Source organism: Macaca thibetana, chromosome 3, assembly GCF_024542745.1.
Source record: "Macaca thibetana thibetana isolate TM-01 chromosome 3, ASM2454274v1, whole genome shotgun sequence".
NCBI classification, from domain to species: Eukaryota; Metazoa; Chordata; class Mammalia; order Primates; family Cercopithecidae; genus Macaca; species Macaca thibetana.
In genome coordinates this window covers 91,039,280-91,057,592 of record NC_065580.1, presented here as the reverse complement: position 1 = coordinate 91,057,592, position 18,313 = coordinate 91,039,280, and positions in this window count along the sequence as shown.

Below are 18,313 nucleotides of genomic sequence, written 5' to 3'. Positions count from 1 at the left end.
TTTTTTGGTTGGTATGCTCTTAATTATTGTCTCAATTTCAGAGCCTACTATTGGTCTATTCAGGGATTCGACTTCTTCCTGGTTTAGTCTTGAGAGAGTGTAAGTGTCCAGGAAATTATCCATTTCTTCTAGGTTTTCTTTTAGTTGTAAATTCTATTCTTATTGTGCTGTGGTCTGAGAGAGTGGTTGGTAAGGTTTTGGTTCTTTTGCATTTGCTGAGGATTATTTTATGTCTGATTGTGTGGTTGATTTTTGAGTGCCATTGGCAGATGAGAAGAATGTATATTTTGTTGTTTTGGGGTGGAGAGTTCTGTAGATGTCTGTCAGATCCATTTGGTCTAGTGTTGAGTTCAGCTCCTGAATATCTTTGTTAATTTTTGGACTCTGTGATCTGTCTAATATTGTCAGTGTGGTGTTGAAGTCCCCCACTATAGTTGAATGAGAGTCTAAGTCTCTTTGAAGGTCTAAGAACTTGCTTTATGAATCTGAGTTCTCCTGTGCTGGGTTCATATGTATTTAGGATATTTAGGTCTTCTTGTTGAATTGCATCCTTTACCATTAGGTAATACCCTTCTTTGTCTTTTTTGACCTTTGTTGGTTTAAAGTCTGTTTTGTCTGAAATTAGGATTCCAATGTCTGCTTTTTTACTGTTTTCTATTTACTTAGTAGATATTTCTCCATCCCTTTATTTTGGACCTATGGGTATAATTGCATTAGAAATCAGTCTCTTGAAGACAGCATACCATTGGGTTTTGCTTCTTTATCAAGGTGCCACTCTGCTTTTTAATTGGAGCATTTAGCCCATTTACATTCAAGGTTAATATTGACATGTGTGGATTTAATGCTGTCATATTAGCTGTTTATTATGCTGACTTGTTTGTGTAGTTGCTTTATAGTGTCACTGGTCTGTGTCCTTAAGTTTGTGTTTGCAGTAGCTGATAACAGTCTTCCCCTCCTTCTCTCATATTTAGCACTTCTTTCAGGAGCTCTAGTTAGGCAGATCTGGTGGTAATTATTTATCTCAGTTCTTGCTTGTCTTTAAAGTATCTTATTTCTCCTTTGCTTATGAAGCTTATTTTGGTCAGATATGAAATTATTGGTTGAAACTTCTTTTCTTTATGAATGCTGAATATTGGCCTCCAATCTTTTCTGGCTTGTAGGGTTTCTGCTGAGAGGTCTACTGTTAGTCTGATGGGCTTCCCTTTGTAAGTAACCTGTCCTTTCTCTTTAGCTGCCTTTAACATTTTTGCTTTCATTTCAACCTTGGGGAATGTGATAATTATGTGTCTTGGGGATGATCTTCTTTTGAAGTCTTTTGTGAGATTCCCTGAATTTCCTGAATTTGAATGTTGTCCTTTCTAGCTCTGTTGGGGAAATTCTCATGGATGATATCCTGAAGTATGTTTTCTAAGTTGTTTCCATTCCTCTCATCTCTTTCAGGGACACCAATGAATCATACATTCAGTTTCTTTACATAATCCCATATTTCTTGGAGGTTTTGTTTTTTCCCTTTCATTATATTTTCTTTATTCTTGTCTGGCTGTCTTCCTTCAGAAAGCCAGTCTTCAAGTTCTGAAATTCTTTCCTCAGCTTGGTCTACTCTGCTGTTAAACTTATGATTGCATTATACAACTTTTGTAGTGTGTTTTTCAGCTCTATCAATCAGGTTGGTTGTGTTCTTTTCTGTGCTAGCTATTTTGTCTGTCAGCTCCTGTATTGTTTTATTGTGATTCCTAATTCTTTACATTGGGCTTCAATGTTCTCTTGAATATTTATGATCTTTATTTCTATCCATATTCTGAAATTTTATTTCTGCTATTTTAGTCATCTCAGCTCAGGTCAGAACTCTTGTGGGAGAGGTAGTGTGGTCATTTGGAGGAAAGAAGGCACTCTGGTTTTTTGAGTTGTCAGAGTTCTAATAGTGTTTTTTCCTCATCTTTGTGGGCTGATGTTCCTTAAATCTTTGAAGTTGTTCTTTGTTTGGGATTTTTTACTTCTATTATCCTATTTGATGACCCTCGGGGTTTGATTGTGGTATGAGGTGGGTTCAGTCAACTGCCTTCATTACTAGAAGACTTTAAGGGACCAAGTCTCAGCTAAGGACTCCTGGACTGCATGCTGTAACTCTAGTGAACTATTATTGGGACCTGGCTTTGTTCTCTGGCTCCTCAAGGTTAGGGGCCTGCTGCACTGGAGGGGCTGAGGTGCTCCCAGACTTCTGGTCACACATCGATGGGTGCTGCCAGTCAAAGCACTTCATAGGTCAGTGGCAGTAGGATCTGTCCTCATTTGCATGTGTCAGCAGCAGTGGCAGCATGATGAGGTGTATGCTCATCAGCTGTGGCAGGGTGCTACTGGGTGCCAAGGTGCCTGCCTTTGTGCAAGTGTTCACAGTAGTGGCAGAACCAGCACAGCTTGTTGGGACAGGGGCCCACTTATTGGCAACTATACGTGCAGTCACACTGGTGGAGGTGTTGGCATGGGAGCAGGACACTGGAGGAGCAGGTCTGTGTGCACTGTCTGTGCATGTTCGGGGCAGGGAGGGTCTGCTGCTTTCCGTGCCTAGTTTCACTCAAGTGGTAATATTGGCACAAGGGTGAGGTGCTGGCAGGAACAGGACTGGTGGGCTCCATGACTCCCTGGGCTCCAATGACAATGGCAGAGCATCAGGGAGTGGTACGGTGGGGTGCACTGATGTTGGCAGCAGTGACATGGCAGGATACAGGCACACATGTGAGCTGGTGGGGAAGGGAGGGGAAGGTCTGACTAGGCATATAGATGCTGGCAAAGCGTATTGGGGAGGTGGCCTGGGCAAGTGCCTGCAAGCAATGTGGCATAGGGGAGGCTGCAGTGTGGGGAGGGCATGGGCAGGCTGGTGCATGTCAGTGGGGGTCCCTCTGTTGCAGCACTCTGATAGTCAGGTGTGGTCCACTAATGCAGGAGCTATGATGCAGGCCCTCAGAGATACCTGGGGGTTGCACTTCAAGTAGGTGTGACCAGACTGGGGCCCCAGGAGAAGCCAGCAGACCAAGGAGTGCTCAGGTCAGACTAGCACCATCTCATGGGCAAGATCTCCCTGCAGAGTTCAGGTCCTCCTACAGTTCCCCTAGCGCTAAAATCTGGCATAGGAGCAAGTCAAGCCTAGGGCAATGGGCATCTCTGGTCATGTTCCACTGCAGATGTTTCTGCATCAAATCCTCTGGGCTCTGCACTGGCTGGAGTTGTGCCCCTACCACTTCTCTGTGGTCAGGGGGTCTCCTCCTGCCAAGATTCCAGAGGCCTGTGGTGAGAGTTGATTGCTCCTTGCCTGTCCTCCTCCGCAGGAGTCACTGTGGGTTAGGAATGAGTTCCCGTGCACAATATCCCTGTGCAGGATTCCCAACTTCCTTCCCCTTCAGCCCAGCCTCTGTGTCTTCCCTCCATTTGCTCTCAATGCCTTCCCTCTGAAGCTCTGCTAGGAGTGTGCCAGTCTTCCCAATGTTCCAGTCCCTTGGTGGGAGATGTTCCTCCTGGCTGCATCTAGTTGGCCATCTTGGAGCAGGAATCTAGTTATTTATTTCCATTTCTATATGCTCAGTGCTATACATTTCTGGATTGTCTACAGATAGCTATGTCCTCTGTCAAAGTATCAGCACACAAACTTCTAATGTAATGAAATAATTGCACTGTATCAACATTTTAAGCACAAAAATCTTGTAAAATACTAATACAGCTTTCATTCTTGAAGTTATTACCATATCTGGACAAGGCCAAAATTACTTTTGTTTTAGGTGTACATTGAGTGTTAATTGATTTATTTGTATCTTTATGCAATGCACATTGGCTTATCTTAATGACAGAAATTGGAAAGGTCAACTGCAGATGAGTTGGGATTTGTAAGGTGGTTTGAGTTGGGGTGAGGAAGGGGTGATATAAGCAGAGTCAATAGTACCACATGTCTTATGTTGGAGAAGTAGCCTTATTGGAGAAAAAATCCTGTGCTGTAGTTGCTAGGGCTACCATAACAAAGGACCATAGACTGGGGCTTAAACAACAGGAATTTATTTTCTCACAGTTTTGGAGGCTGGAAGTCCAGGATCAAATTTTTGGCAGTGTTGTTTCTTCTAAGACCTCTTTCGTTTGCTGGCAGATGGCCATCTTCACTGTGTCCTCACATGGTCTTTCTTCTGTATGTGTGCACTCCAGGGTGTCTGTGTGTTAAATTTTCTCTTCTTATAAGGACACTAGTCAGATTGAATTAGAGCCCACATTAACAGCATCATTATAACTTAATCACATTTCCAAAGCGCCTACCTCCAAGTATAGTCACATACTGAAAGATCAGGCCTTTAACATATACATTTTGGGGAAACACAATTCAGACCATAACACCTGGGAAGGAGAAATTTCATTTGCAAGAATGAGTGAAGCCAAATCCTTTAGCACCAAAACTGAAAGGCAGTGATAAGATAGGGTCTGAGCTACTCCAGGAAATCTCTGGGAAATTGTTTTATAGTTCAGATGGCATATATTATTGAAAAGAAAATATATTTAATTGCTTATGCTCAGAGAAGGCCTAAAAGATTATGTTACCTGAATATAGGAATAGTTCATGTTTCAATTATTTATATTTGGTATGCTTTATACCTTCCCAATATACCTTGTTGAAATAATAAAATAAAGGGCTAAGACTCAGAACAAATGAGTTGAAACCCCTATAAACTGTTAATTATTCTGTGATCCCGAAGAAATTGAACTTACATTTTTAAATGTTAACTTATTCATTTAAAAATGATTACTGATTTTGAAGGCATCCTCCTTCTCCCACCCCTCATCCACTCTAATAAGAAAGAATTAGGTTAATTGGATGTATCAAATGGCTGAGTCACCCAGAAAAATGTGGAGAGAGATCGATTCAGAGACCATTATAGCAGGAATTAACATTACAGATAATCTCTCTAAAAATTTTCACTTTTCCATGTGAAGAATACTAAATCCAGGAAAACATAGCTTTATTAGAATTTAAGCTCTGAAGTCACACCAATCTTTTTGAATCAGCCTTGGCCACTTTCTATCAATATGACTTTGGGTAAATTCCTTAACCTCTCTAAGCCTTGGCTTTTTCAACTACCAGATGACGGGACTAACAGTATCTTCTTCATGGGGTTGCTGTGAGTTTCACATGGAATAATAATTGTAAAATATTTAGCACTGTACCTGGCCCGTGTTAAGTGTTTACTAAATGTTAGTTCTAGTAATAATTTAGTATACTATTGCCCAGGACCATGGAAATGGTATCTTTTGAAACCCTAAGATTTCTCAGTTTTAAAGGTATATGTTTTGAATTTAGAAAGATAATAATTTCTGCTTTAAAAAACTTCGTAAGTACAATTTACTACCAACCATGCCTTCCCTTTATGCCTTCCACCAACATTAAGTGCAATAATTTTCTTTAGGGCAGTGAACACTGCTTAAGTTCTCACTTCTGCTTCAGCATAAGCAGGTAGTTCTGTAGAAGTTACCATTGCCAAGATTTAGAAATAAAAATTGTCCTTTGATAATTTATTCAATGTAGTTATTTAACAAATTTACCACTTGAGAGTCTTGATATTTAGAACATTTTTCAGGTTCAGGAATAAGTTTAGAGCACACTCAATGAACTCCCTTTCAACTGTTTCATTGGAATCATGCTGTGTTTACAACTTAAGAACTGCTAAGAAACTCCACGAAATTATCTGAGAAGTCTTCAATGTACAGATTACTTAAAAATAAATTTCATATAATGAACCTAAGAATAGGCAATTACATACGTATCAGTATAAACCAACCGCACAAAAGCTTAATAAAAAGTATCATTTAGGACTGTTTCTCAATGTGGTGAGATAGGGTTGGGAAAAGAAGGGTAGTGAGGCATCAGAATCTAGGGGTATAGGTGTTAAAGCATGAAAACACTGAAGTTTATTCCTCTTTGCTTTGACTTGCTTTCAATCATGGTACTTAATGTATAATCAAGTAATTCAAGAGATATTTGTTTATCAAGTGAGGGCATTGGTTATAAAGGAGTGAGAAAACCTGGTTCGGATTAAGAGAAATGGTCATAAGTTAAGGTAGTAAAGTGAAGAAGGCTTTGTTGTTAGGCAAGCATGAAACCAAATTCTGTCTCTACAATTACCCTATGACCTTTAGAAAGGCAATTGTCAATGAGTTTCTCAGTGATAAGATGGGCAAAATATCAGTTGTCCTTCAAATAGAATTGTAAGAATTAAATGTGTTGATTTACTTTAGTGCCTAGCACATAGTTGGTGTTCCTTAAATAATGACTATTATTAAAGTAGATTCTGAAATATTGATTGATTATTTGATCAGATGGGAGTATTTAGTTTACTCAGCTGCATGCTTTTACTTTAAGAAATAAATAAGCATTATGATCATTATCCAAATTCATTCGTTCAACAAATACTAATTGAGCATTGACAAACTGCCAGGTTGTGGGGCTAAGCACTGAGAAATCCACACTAAATGAAACAAACAAAAGCCTCAGCCCTTAAGGCTGATAGTCTACTTCACATAATGTTCATTCAAAAAAGTGAGTGAAAGCTTTTTCCCTGAAAAGAGTTTTTATTTTATTGATTTCAAATTTTGAATTATGATTACTTATTCAAAGTGTGCTTGATATGTTGCAATAAGAGGATTAGTAACTAAAACATCTGGGGTGAGTTTCTAGCAAAATATGAATCCTCTGATGTCTCCTGACAGTAATAAGACAAAAAGTGGCATTAACATGTACATTTTATCTTCAGTATAATCCTGAGTAGAAGTGATATTCCTGTGAAGAAAAGTCTAACATATGCATTGTATTTTTATTTTATATATTAGAAATAACATATATATTTTCTTTGGGTTCTATGGCCACCCATATTTCATGATTCTCTATAACATTAGGTATCTTAGCTAATGCTGCTATGTAATCTGGTTCATGGGAGAGGTAAGCATTCATGCATCTTTTGTTTTGATAAACTGAAGGAATAAAGATATCTAAAAGCAGCCACCTTTCCAAACTGCCTGTTATTCATTAGCAAGCTGATTTATCAGGTGAGTTAGGTGTAAGTCTGCTATGTCATCAATTTCAGGGGACACATTCAAATTTTTGTGTATTAAAAGCAGTACTTTTAATATTCAAAAAATTTGGCTATTTTGTAACTTAATAGGGATGGGAGTTAAAAATCATGTCACAAGTTATGGGATATTTTCTTTGAAGGTTTCTCTCTTAGTCTGAAATCTTTTATTTCTTGTTGTCTCCTAATAAACTTCCAGATTATATGAATATAACGGTGTATTAGAAAATCACACACAATAATGAAAGAGGCTTTGTCCTATGTATGTGAAGATGATGTCATTAAATGTTAATGCCAAAGGATATTTTTGCAGACGTTAAAATGCAATAGAGATAACATCCCAAAACCAGGTGGAATTAATTAAGAGCAGGTTTGGTGATGAAGTCTTCTTGGAAGATGGCCATGGCCAGGCCATGAATCCTCACTAGTTGCACCCCATCTTAGAAGAAGAGACAACTCTAAATTTATACAGAGGTGGTTATATTAGTCTGTTCTCACACTGCTATAAAGAAATACCTGAGACTGGTTAATTTATATATTTAAAAAAGAGGTTTAATTGGTTCATGGTTCTGCAGGCTGTACAGGAAGTGCAGCATCTTCTGCTTCTGGGGAAACCTAAAGAAACTTACAATCATGGCAAAAAACAAAGGGAAAACAGGCACATTTTACTTGGCTGGAGCAGAAGAAGAGAGAGATGGGGAAGGTGTCACACAATTAAAAAAAACCAAATCTTGTGATAATTCACTCACTATACAGTCCCAAGGGGGGATGGTGTTAAACCATGAGAAACTGCCCACAGAATTCCATTACTTCCCACCAGGCCCCACCTCCAACATTGGAGATTACAATTCCCCACGAAATTTGGGTGGGGACACAGATCCAACTCATATTATTTTTCTCCTGGCCCCTCTCAAATCTCATGTCTTTCTCACATTTCAAAACACAATCATGCCTTCCCAGCAGTCCCCAAAAGTCTTAACTCATTTCAGGTATTAACTTAAAAGTCCAAAGTCTCATCTGAGAATAGGCTAGCCTCCCCGACCTGTAAAATAAAAAACAAGTTAGTTATTCCTAAGATACAATGGGGATACAGGCATTAGGTGAATACTCCCATTCCAAAAGGGAGAAATTGGCTAAAAGAAAGGGGCTGCAGGCCCCCAGCAGGGCTGGATTTCAGACTTGCACAGGGCCTGTAGATATGCATATCTATCTCCAGTCTAAGGTATATATGGTTTATTTGTATATAAAGTATATTTTTTATACACATATTTATAAATATATATACACACACAATTTATTTTATACCTTTTTCATGTCTTTGCTTTCCATATGTGTCTTTACAAATAATTTTCCTATAGTAATATATACATTACTTATATATATTATGCTATGTATAATTTTCCTGTAGTTATATATATGTATGTATAAAATACTTTGACATATAAAAACTCAAATACTTGGAGATAATAGGATTCACAAAGTTTGGAATAAGGATGTCATTTCTAAAGAAATTGATTTTTAAGTTTAACAAACCTCCATTACAATTTAAGGGGTATTTTGATTTAAACATATAGTTCTAAAATGTCATCTAAGTAAAAATATCCTAGATAATTTGTCAAATAAAAGTAAATTTAACATCACTTACTTATTAGATCAATAAATATTCAGCATCAACATTGTAGTAAGCATTACTTTAGATTCTGGGACTACAGCAGTAAACAAAACAGATGAAAATTGTTGTAATTGCTTTATAGTTTTATTCCATTGTTGTCTGAAAATAATCTTGATATAATTTTGGTTTTTAAAAACTTGCTGGGGCTTGTTTTGTGGTCTAATATATGGTCCATCCTGGGTAATGTTCTATGTGCTGATGAGAAGAATGTTTATTCTGTGGCTATCAGGTAAAATGTTCTGTAAATGTGTTAGGTCCATATGGTTTAAAGTACAGTTTAAATTCAATATTTCTTTGTTAATTTTATGTCTACATAATCTTCCTAGTGCTGTGAGTAGTGTGTTGAAGTCCCCTACTAGGAGTGTATTGTAGTCTATTTCTTCTTTTAGATATAATGTTTGCTTTATATATCTGGGTGCATCAATGTTGGGTGCATATATATTTTGAATTGTTATATCCTCTTGCTGAAATAATTGCTTTATCATTATATGTATCTCTGTATTATTTATATAATGATAAAGAGATTAATTCAGCAAGAGGATATAACAATTCTTTGTCTCTATTTATTGTTTTTGACTTAAAGTTTCTTTTATATGACATAAATATAGCTTCTCCTGCTCACTTTTGGCTTGCATTTGCATGGAATATCCTTTTCTATCTCTTTACTTTCAGTCTATATGTGCCTTTACAGATAAGTTTCCTACAGGCAGCATATAGTTGGATCATGTTTTTTAATTCATTCAACCAGCCTATATTTTTTAAGTGGAAAATTTAATTCATTCACCATGAATATTATTATTCATATGTGAGAGCTTATTACTGTCTTTTTATTAATTAATTCCTACTTGTTTTGTATATTCTTTGTTCATTTCTTTGTCTCTTATTGTTTGTCATTGTGGTTTGATGGTTTCTATAGTCTTAACATTTGTGTCCTCTTTCTTTTTTGTGTGTTTTCTCTACCATTGGGTTTCATAGTTTTGTGTGTTTTGATCATGGTAGGTAGCGTCTTTTTGCATCTAGGTGTAGTACTCCCTTAGGCTTTTAATGTAGGACTAGTCTAATGGTGATACATTCCTTCAGCTTTTGCTTGTCTTTGACTTTCTTTTTCCTTCATTTATAGATAATAAGTTTGCTGGGTATATTATTCTTGGCTGACTTTTTTTTTTGTCTTTCAGTTATTTGAATATATCAGTCTATTCTCACCTGGCTGAAAGGTTTCTGCCAAAAAATGTGCTCAGTCTGATGAGAGTTCCCTTACAAGTGACTAGATGCTTTTCTGTTACTGTTTTTAGAATTGTTCCTTTTTCTTTGACTTTTGACAATTTGGCTATAATGTACCTTGAAGAAGACCTTTGATTTATGTTTATTTCAGGATCTCTGAGCTTCCTGTATCTGGATGTTTAAATTTCTTGCTAAACTTGGGATTTGTCCAGCAATTATTTGATTAAATGGGCTTTTTATGTTTTTTATATTATCTTCCCCTTCTTAAATACCCAACATTTGAATATTTGATTGCTTTATGGTATCCCACATGTCACACAGACTTTCTTCATTGTTTTAAATTCTTTTCTCTTTGTTTGTTTCTGACTGGGTTATTTCAAAAGACCTGTCTTCAAATTTAAAAATTCTTTATTCTGGCCAGGCACGGTGGCTCACACCTGTAATCCCAGCACTTTGGGAGGCCAAGGTGGGTGGATCACAAGTTCAAGAGGTCAAGACCATCTGGGCCAACATGGTAAAATCCAGTCTCTACTAAAAATAAAAAAAAATTATCTGGGCATGGTGGTGCACACCTGTAGTCTCAGCTACTTGGGAGGCTGAGGCAGGAGAACTGCTTGAACCCGGGAGGCAGATGTTGCAGTGAGCCGAGATCACACCACGGCACTCCAGCCTGGCCACAGAGTGAGACTCCATCTAAAAATTAAAAAAAAAAAAGAACAAAAATTCTTTCTTTCTTCTGCTTGATCTGGTGTTGAAGCTCTCAGTTGTATTTTTTCTTTCATTTATTGAATTATTTAGTTCAAGGATTTCTATTTGGTTCTCTCATCTGTTCCTTGTTAAACTTCTTCTCTAGATCATGAAGTGTTTTTCTTATTTATTTGCATTATCTGTATTCTCTAGTATTCCATCAAATTTCTTTAATTATTTTTGATTATTTATAAGGCCATTCATAGATTTTCTTTTTGTTGGGATCAGTTACTGGAGAATTGTGTTTCTTTGGCAACATGTCACATTTCCTTGCTTTATCATGTTTCTTGTTCCTTACATTGATATCTGCATATCTGGTGTAACTGTTGCTTCTTCTAATGTTATGCATTGACTTTCATAGGAAAAGACATTTTCCTATAGATGTATCTATAGTGGTTGGGTAGGGTACTTTGGCTTTGATTCTGGATGAGTGCAGCAGTGTAGTCTCTGTATGATTTCTTTAGCTGTAATCAGTGTCAGTGGTGTCTGTGACTTAGTGGTTTAGACTTTAGTTGTTAGTGGAGGCTGTGGCAAGGCTTCACTTGGACAAGGACATCAGGCATGCTTTTTCTCAGGCCCCTGGGAGATGTTTGCAGGCATGGTGATTAAGGGTCTAGGCAGGCAGATCCTTTTGGCCTACAGGTGACTTGTTGGGTGGCAGTGGTGGCTGGACTGAGTGGGTGAACAGGTGGGTTCTTGGGCCCCTGTTGACATCAGTGGTGGCAACAGTAATGGCAGTCCAATCCTCAGGCCCCTGAGTGGCATGTAGGGGGTGCTAGCAGTGGCAATGGTTGGCGTGGCGGTTCAGTTCTCAGGCCCCCTGATAGTGCATGTAGGTACTTGTGGCAGTGGAAATGGGTGGGGCTGGTCTTTCCTCAGATCCCTGGATGGCACACATGTTCAACAGTGGCAGTGGTGGGTGGGGTGGACCTGTCATTAGGCCCCCTGGTGGCATGCATAGGTCAGCCAGAGCAGGTTGAGTAGATCAATCCTTGGGACCCCAGACAATGCATGTGGGCACCAGTGGCACTGACACAGGCTTGTTCTTAGACCCAGTGCCTGGGCAGACCCGTCCCAGGCCCTCTGAAGGTACATACAGGAGTGCAGTAGCCTTGCTGCTGGAGGAAGTGAGGTTGTTGTAAATGGTAATCTCCTTCTTTAGGCAGTTACTTCTTAGGCTGTAAGCAGAATAAGCTTGGCTTCTTTTGTCCTGGGGGCAGCTTTCCTAGTGTGCTGCACTGCCTGTTCCCCAGGGTATAGGACACTGCCTAGGTTAGAGTCCTTGAGACTCAGCCACATTGCTGGGTGCATCTGGTGGTGCAATGCTACAGTGCTCTGAATGGATGTTGGGGGATGGAAGTGGAGCTTCAGAAATGTGGAGATTCAGGGGCTGTTGGGCTCCAGAGGAGGATATAGCTGGTGGGGACTGGGCTCTCAAAATGGCCATGTGCTGCAACTGCTTGGGTCTCAGGGCATGTGTGAGATTCAGCACAAACCCTTTCTCTGGAATAATGTCACTATGTGGACTCCAGACATCTCCTGTACCAGTATCAGGGTCTGTAAGGGCAAAGAAACTCTCTTGTGGCTAAGATTGCAGGGGTCCATGGTGAAAATATGAACAACTGGGGATATCTTAGTTTACTTTTCCCTACAATAGAGAGTCTCCTAGCTTTGAACCAATCCCAGCCAGGCTGGCAGTTTTGTTTCCTCTCTTTCTATGCCTCAGTTGTTCCCTGTCACTTTCCTGATGAATTCTGGTGTTCTCTCTTAGAAGCTCTATTTGGTGTATGGTTATCTACTCACCATTTTGGTCGTTCTTTGTGGTTAATCAGTCATTTGGAATTCCACCCCCTGCCCTTCATTTTAAAGTAATGTTACTATGCATATAAACATTAAGAATTGCAATTTTTCTTTTTCAAATTCAATTTTTAGTTTTTTAGTGATCATCTTTATCTTTAATTTTTTTTGCCTTTATGTTTATTTTGTCTGGTTTTAATATAGGTATTCCAGCTTTCTTCCGTTTAGTATTTATCTGATACATCTTTTTCACTCTTCTAATGTTGTCTTTCATTTCTTTATGATAATGAGACTCTTACAAACAAAACAGGGTTTTAAAAATACTGAATTTAATATTACAAAATTTACTTTAAATGAAGAATTATTTTAAATGTATACTAATCACTAATATATCTTATTGGTTCTATTATTTTATTATGTTCCTATTTGCCTAAGCTTTTCTTTTTCTCCTTAAGTCTTTTCTTATTAGTTTATTGTTGTTTTTTCATTTTAATTTTTTAATTAAAAAACCCTCATAGTTTTTTTTAAACCCATATAGAAATTTTATATTTGTTTGGTTACATTTATTGATTTTTGGAACTGCATTTGGATTTTGAATTTATAGTTGCCATTTTTCATTCCCATGACTAGTGTGTTTCAACATTTCTGAGAAATTCTTAGCCTTTATTTATTCTAGTTTTGCTTTATCTCAGTTTCCTTTATGATTTCTTTTGGAGCCCTGACTAGATGTATCATCTTAACCTATTTTTAATTTCATAGGTTTTTTTCCGGGCTACATGTTGGAAAATTTGTTGGAATGTATTCTTCAGTTTACTAATTTCTATCCTAGATTTTTATTTGTGTCTGCCAGTCATCTTGGCATTTAAATCCAATTCTTTAAATTTTATTCTCTACTGGAGAGTTGACAGACAACAGAGGTGCTGTAAATTCAGACTGTAAATCTCTATGAGGGCAATTTTGTGGTTATGAATTCTCCCTTTTCTCTCCATCCCTACCCCACCTTCCTCTATGACAAGGCTTGAGACAAGCAAATTTCCTTGCCATCTCCTCCTAGACAATCAGGTTTTGCTTCTTCATCTTTATACGGCTGGCAGAAAATCCTATTAGATTTCCCACTTTTTTGAGTAAGTGCTCAGTATTATCACCTGTTCCCTGGATACTGTGCAGTCGCTGGAGGAAACTTAGGTGTTCAGGGTTGGGCAGAAACCCTCAGAGGTGACTTTGGCACTGGCTTATCTCCTAAATTTTCTGTGCAGTAATGGGGAAGTTCCACAAATCCTTTTGTTTGTTTTCAACGCAGTGATACACTTAAAATTTAAACTATTCATATATATTTGTTTAGCATTTTAGTTGATTTTATCTAGAGAGTAGTTTAAGGTTTCTGGTGGTGTTAGAAAAGAAAGTTTTGACCTAATTTCTTATGTCTGTAATTTCACTTCCTCTGCAAAGTCATTATTCCGTAGTGAGTTGTATGTTTTTAGTGGGTGACTCTGTTGTCAACTGACATTACCATATCCTTCTGGCTATAAGTCAGCTAGTCGGTGATTAAAAAGAGAATTATTTTTCCATCTGCTTGTCATCTAGGTTTTAAAGTAGATAATTTCATCTCCTGACAAAAAAAAAAAATCTGTTTCTGTATTTTACAAGCAGAGTGTCAGCCGTGTTGACATTCTGTTTCCCTTTTTTGTTTATATTTATCATTTATGTTTATATTTATAACATTATATTGTGTCATTTTATGTTTCATTTCTATTTCTATTTCTATTTCTATTTTGTTTGAAGCATTGTAAATATTTTGACTGGGAAGGTTGTCAGATATCCTTCAATGTCAGATCTGGTTCCTGTCTACTGTTGTTTTTCTGATAGTCATTGTGTGAGTACCAAGAATTGTTTTGGGGTTTTTGACACAACACAAAAATTTAGCAAATATGTAGTTTCCAGCCTATAGTGCTTCACCAAATCTGAATGTTGCCTCCAACAAAAGACGGTTTCTTGTTTAGGTTGATATAACTCTCTTTGCTGGTGCTGAATGTTGTCAACCTTGGGCAATCCGGTTAATTCAACCTTGCTTCTTCATGCAAATTTCACTTTTGCAGGAGTTTCTTTACATAATCAAGGTACACTTTTTGCCTTGATATTCTATCTTCTAAATAATTTTTTCCAAGTTTGGGGGACCAAGTTTCAGAGATGAGAGAGCACTGAATCTGGCCACTATGTGAAAGAGAGATTCTGTCTGAAACCATCCCCATCCACACAGAGGCACAGATCAGATTCACTCTGATCAATTTTGTGAGATTCTGCTACTCAGTTTTTGTGGCCATCTTGGTTATTATCATGGATATGTGGTAAAATCATGGAGGACAACAACCGTATTTTTTTGTTTTTCATTTCATTCCATTTCTTTTCTTTTCTTTTGCCTAGTTATCTTAAAACCCAGAAGGCCTAGCACTTTGAAGGTCTTCAATTAAGTTTGGATTCAAGCCCATCTCCAGTGTTGCTTCCTCTGGTTATACTGTTTGTGGGATAATTTATCCTAAATACTGTTGTCCAGGGTATGTACAAGTTACCTATAGTCAGCACTTTAGGGAGAGTTTTCAGTAGATGAATTCCTTATTCAAAATAAATGCTGTAGGCTTAGTTAACTAATAATGTATCATTATTAGTGAAATTGAAATGAGTGATATTTAGGTTATGATTGCTTGGAATAGTGATTCAGGAATCAACATTTTGGCCTGAATGAATACACAGGAGAAGATACCCAGTAACCAGGCTGTATGTATCAATGGAATGGAACTCCAGGTCTGCACTCTAGTGGACCTGCAAACCCCCTTGCCTCAGAGGATCAGGATCAGACTATAGGAGCTGACTTCGAGTCCCCTCTGAAGTGGGCGTTCCATACATAGGGCTGCTGGCTATGTCTTCGGTCAGAGAGAGGGACTCAGCAGCTCCAGAGAGAGCGCACCTATTCTTTAATAATAAATGTCTGCATCTAGCAGAAGGTGGCCTGAAATTTGTTTTACTGAAACTTGTTTTACTGCAATTGAGTTCTTGGAAGTGAGGTACACAGGGCTGGAGACTATAGACCCTCTCCCACCTCTGACTATTAGAGGTTTCCAGTATAGAACTGTATGTTTTTTTAAACAGCCGACTGGTTTGCAATGCTTTAGTTTTATAGTTATGTGCTTTCCTGTCTGCTTTTCTAGGTATCAGAAATGCTCTAGGAGCCAGACTCTGGAGTACACTGTGCAGTTGGGGTATCAGGGTCTTGCTTTGACACAGCATATTATAAAAAGTCAGGAGAGTCTTTTGAATTCTGTAAGTGATAATGATAATTCTTTTTTTAGCAAGAAAGAATTGAAAAACAAAACAAAAGAAAGCATGCATTAAACTTCCTCGTTTTTCTAGGTTATATTTCTTTTGGATGTATCTTTCCTGGGTATTCAGTCCTCGTTTTTTGACCTACCAGTACTATTTTCATACCAAGAGATTATTAATATAAGTTCTTATTCACATACAAAATGGTAACACATTTGTTCGGGGCTTTATAAAACAAAAAGCCCAGTATTTACAACTTACATGCGATTCATTATTCTTTGGGAATTAGCTAAACGTGGATTATATTATAGTCAGTGCAGCAACTGTGTGTGTTTCATCCATAAGTCACCATATAATTAATTTTTCTGCGTAGGCACCCTCTTTAATTGTCGCATATTCTTTTCCTGAAATCTTGCTGTGCTTTGTAGCACATATGTTTAAAAACCTCTTTGTTCTGCAAAAAGTCACCCATTGAGTAGGAGTGTGAATTCAAATGTTAAGGTCACCATGGAATCCCACAGTTATTCAGTTCAGTAAGATCTGTGTGATATCACACTTTTGTTTAGTATCTTAGGAAAAAAAAAAAAAGAGGCTAGCACTTGGTGCCTCCAAGTGCTAAATTAACCTTTGTTTTCTTCTTTCTAAATTCTCTCTCCCTGACCACCAACCAAGGCAAAGGAGCGTTTCCCAGCATATTAAACTTATGCTATATAAAAACAGAGCCGAATAGTTCTTCTCTGGAGTGTAAACAACCAACTTTTCAGCATGGATCGATCTCTTTCTCACACATTTATCTTTCCTTCAATGCGCTTTTTCTAGAACACATTCACTCATTAGTATTCTGCCCAGCACTCCCAATTTTTTGTCCTTCTTACATGCAAAATATAATCATTCTACTTCAATGGCACCAAAAGTCCTGCTTATTTCAGCATGAACTCTAAAGTATAAAGTCCAAAGGCTCATTGATATAGGTGAGACTTGAGGTACAATTCATACTGAGGCAAAATTATTCCACACTTCTAAACCATGAAACCAGAGAAGTTATGTGCTTCCAAAATACAATGGTGGGACAGGCATAGGGTAGACATTCCCATTCCAAAGAGAAAAATTAGGAAAGAAGGAAGGGGTTATAGGTCCCAAGCAAGTCCAAAACTTGGCAAGGCAAATTCCAATAAAACTTATGGTTGAAGAATAATAATCCTATTTGGTTAGATCCCCTACCTTCTGGACCCACTGGGGCCATGAACCTGCCATTTGGACCCATGGGTTAGGCATTGCACCCCGGAGGCTTTGCTGAACAAGTGCAGGACTCCGGCAGGGTGAGATTCCTCTTAATGCTCTGAAAAAAGCCTATCTGACCTGTTGAAATGAAGGTAGTGGCCCTGATGATCTCTGAATTGCTTTCAGTGTCATTTTTCCCTTTTCATGATGAATAGGGCACATTTCTAGCCAAATAGTTCTGTTGTTCCATCTTGTCAAATTTAAGAAGTCCAATAGCCTTCCTTCCTTTCATTCTGCCTTTTTCATTTTAGTTTAAACTGGCAATGTTTTTGCTGATATAGCCCCATCTCTATTTTTGGTTTCTGTTGAAATGACTGGTAAAGTCCATTGGTCTCACCCCTGATTTCTTTATCAAATGGTTGTTCAACCATATCTTTAATATTCTCTTCCAAACAAGCTTTCTGACTTTTTGCAATATGGATAGGTTAAGAAATTTTCAAATCTCCAAGTTCTGATTCCTTTCTTCTTAGCAATTCCTTCTTCAATTTGTCTCTCACTTCTTGCATTGTTCTATAAGGAATCAGGAGGTTCTAAGCTGCCTCTTCAATACTTTGCTTAGAAATCATCTCAGCTAAATATCTAATTTTATTGCTCACAAAGTCCATTTTCCACAAAGCATTAGAACACAGATCAGCCGAGTTCTTTGATACTTTATAATAAAGATAGCCTTTCTTCCAGTTTCCAACATGTTCCTCATTTCTTTTTGAGACTTCACCAGAATCATCTTTAATATTCATATTTCTAGCATGTACCTCGGAAGTCTTCTATCCTCTATTACCCATCTCCAAAACCACTTACAGATGTTTAGGTAATTTTTTTTATAGCAGGACTCCACACCTAGTACCAAAAGCTGTATTAGTCAGGGTTCTCCAGAGAAACGGAACTAATAGAATTTATATCTATATCTATATATCTACATCTATATTTATACTTTATATCTATCTCAGATATAAATATATTTATCATAAGTAATTGGCTCACATAATTTTAGAGGCAGAGAAGCCCCAAGATCTGTAGCCAGCAAGTTTTAAGTCCAGGAATTCCAATATACAGTTTCAGTCCAAGTCTGAAGGCCTGATAACCAGGAGAGCCAATGGTATAAATTCCAGTACAATAATCAGCAGCTTCAAGACACAAGAAGAGCGAATGTTTCCATTGAAGTCTAAAGGCATCACCTACATTGAAG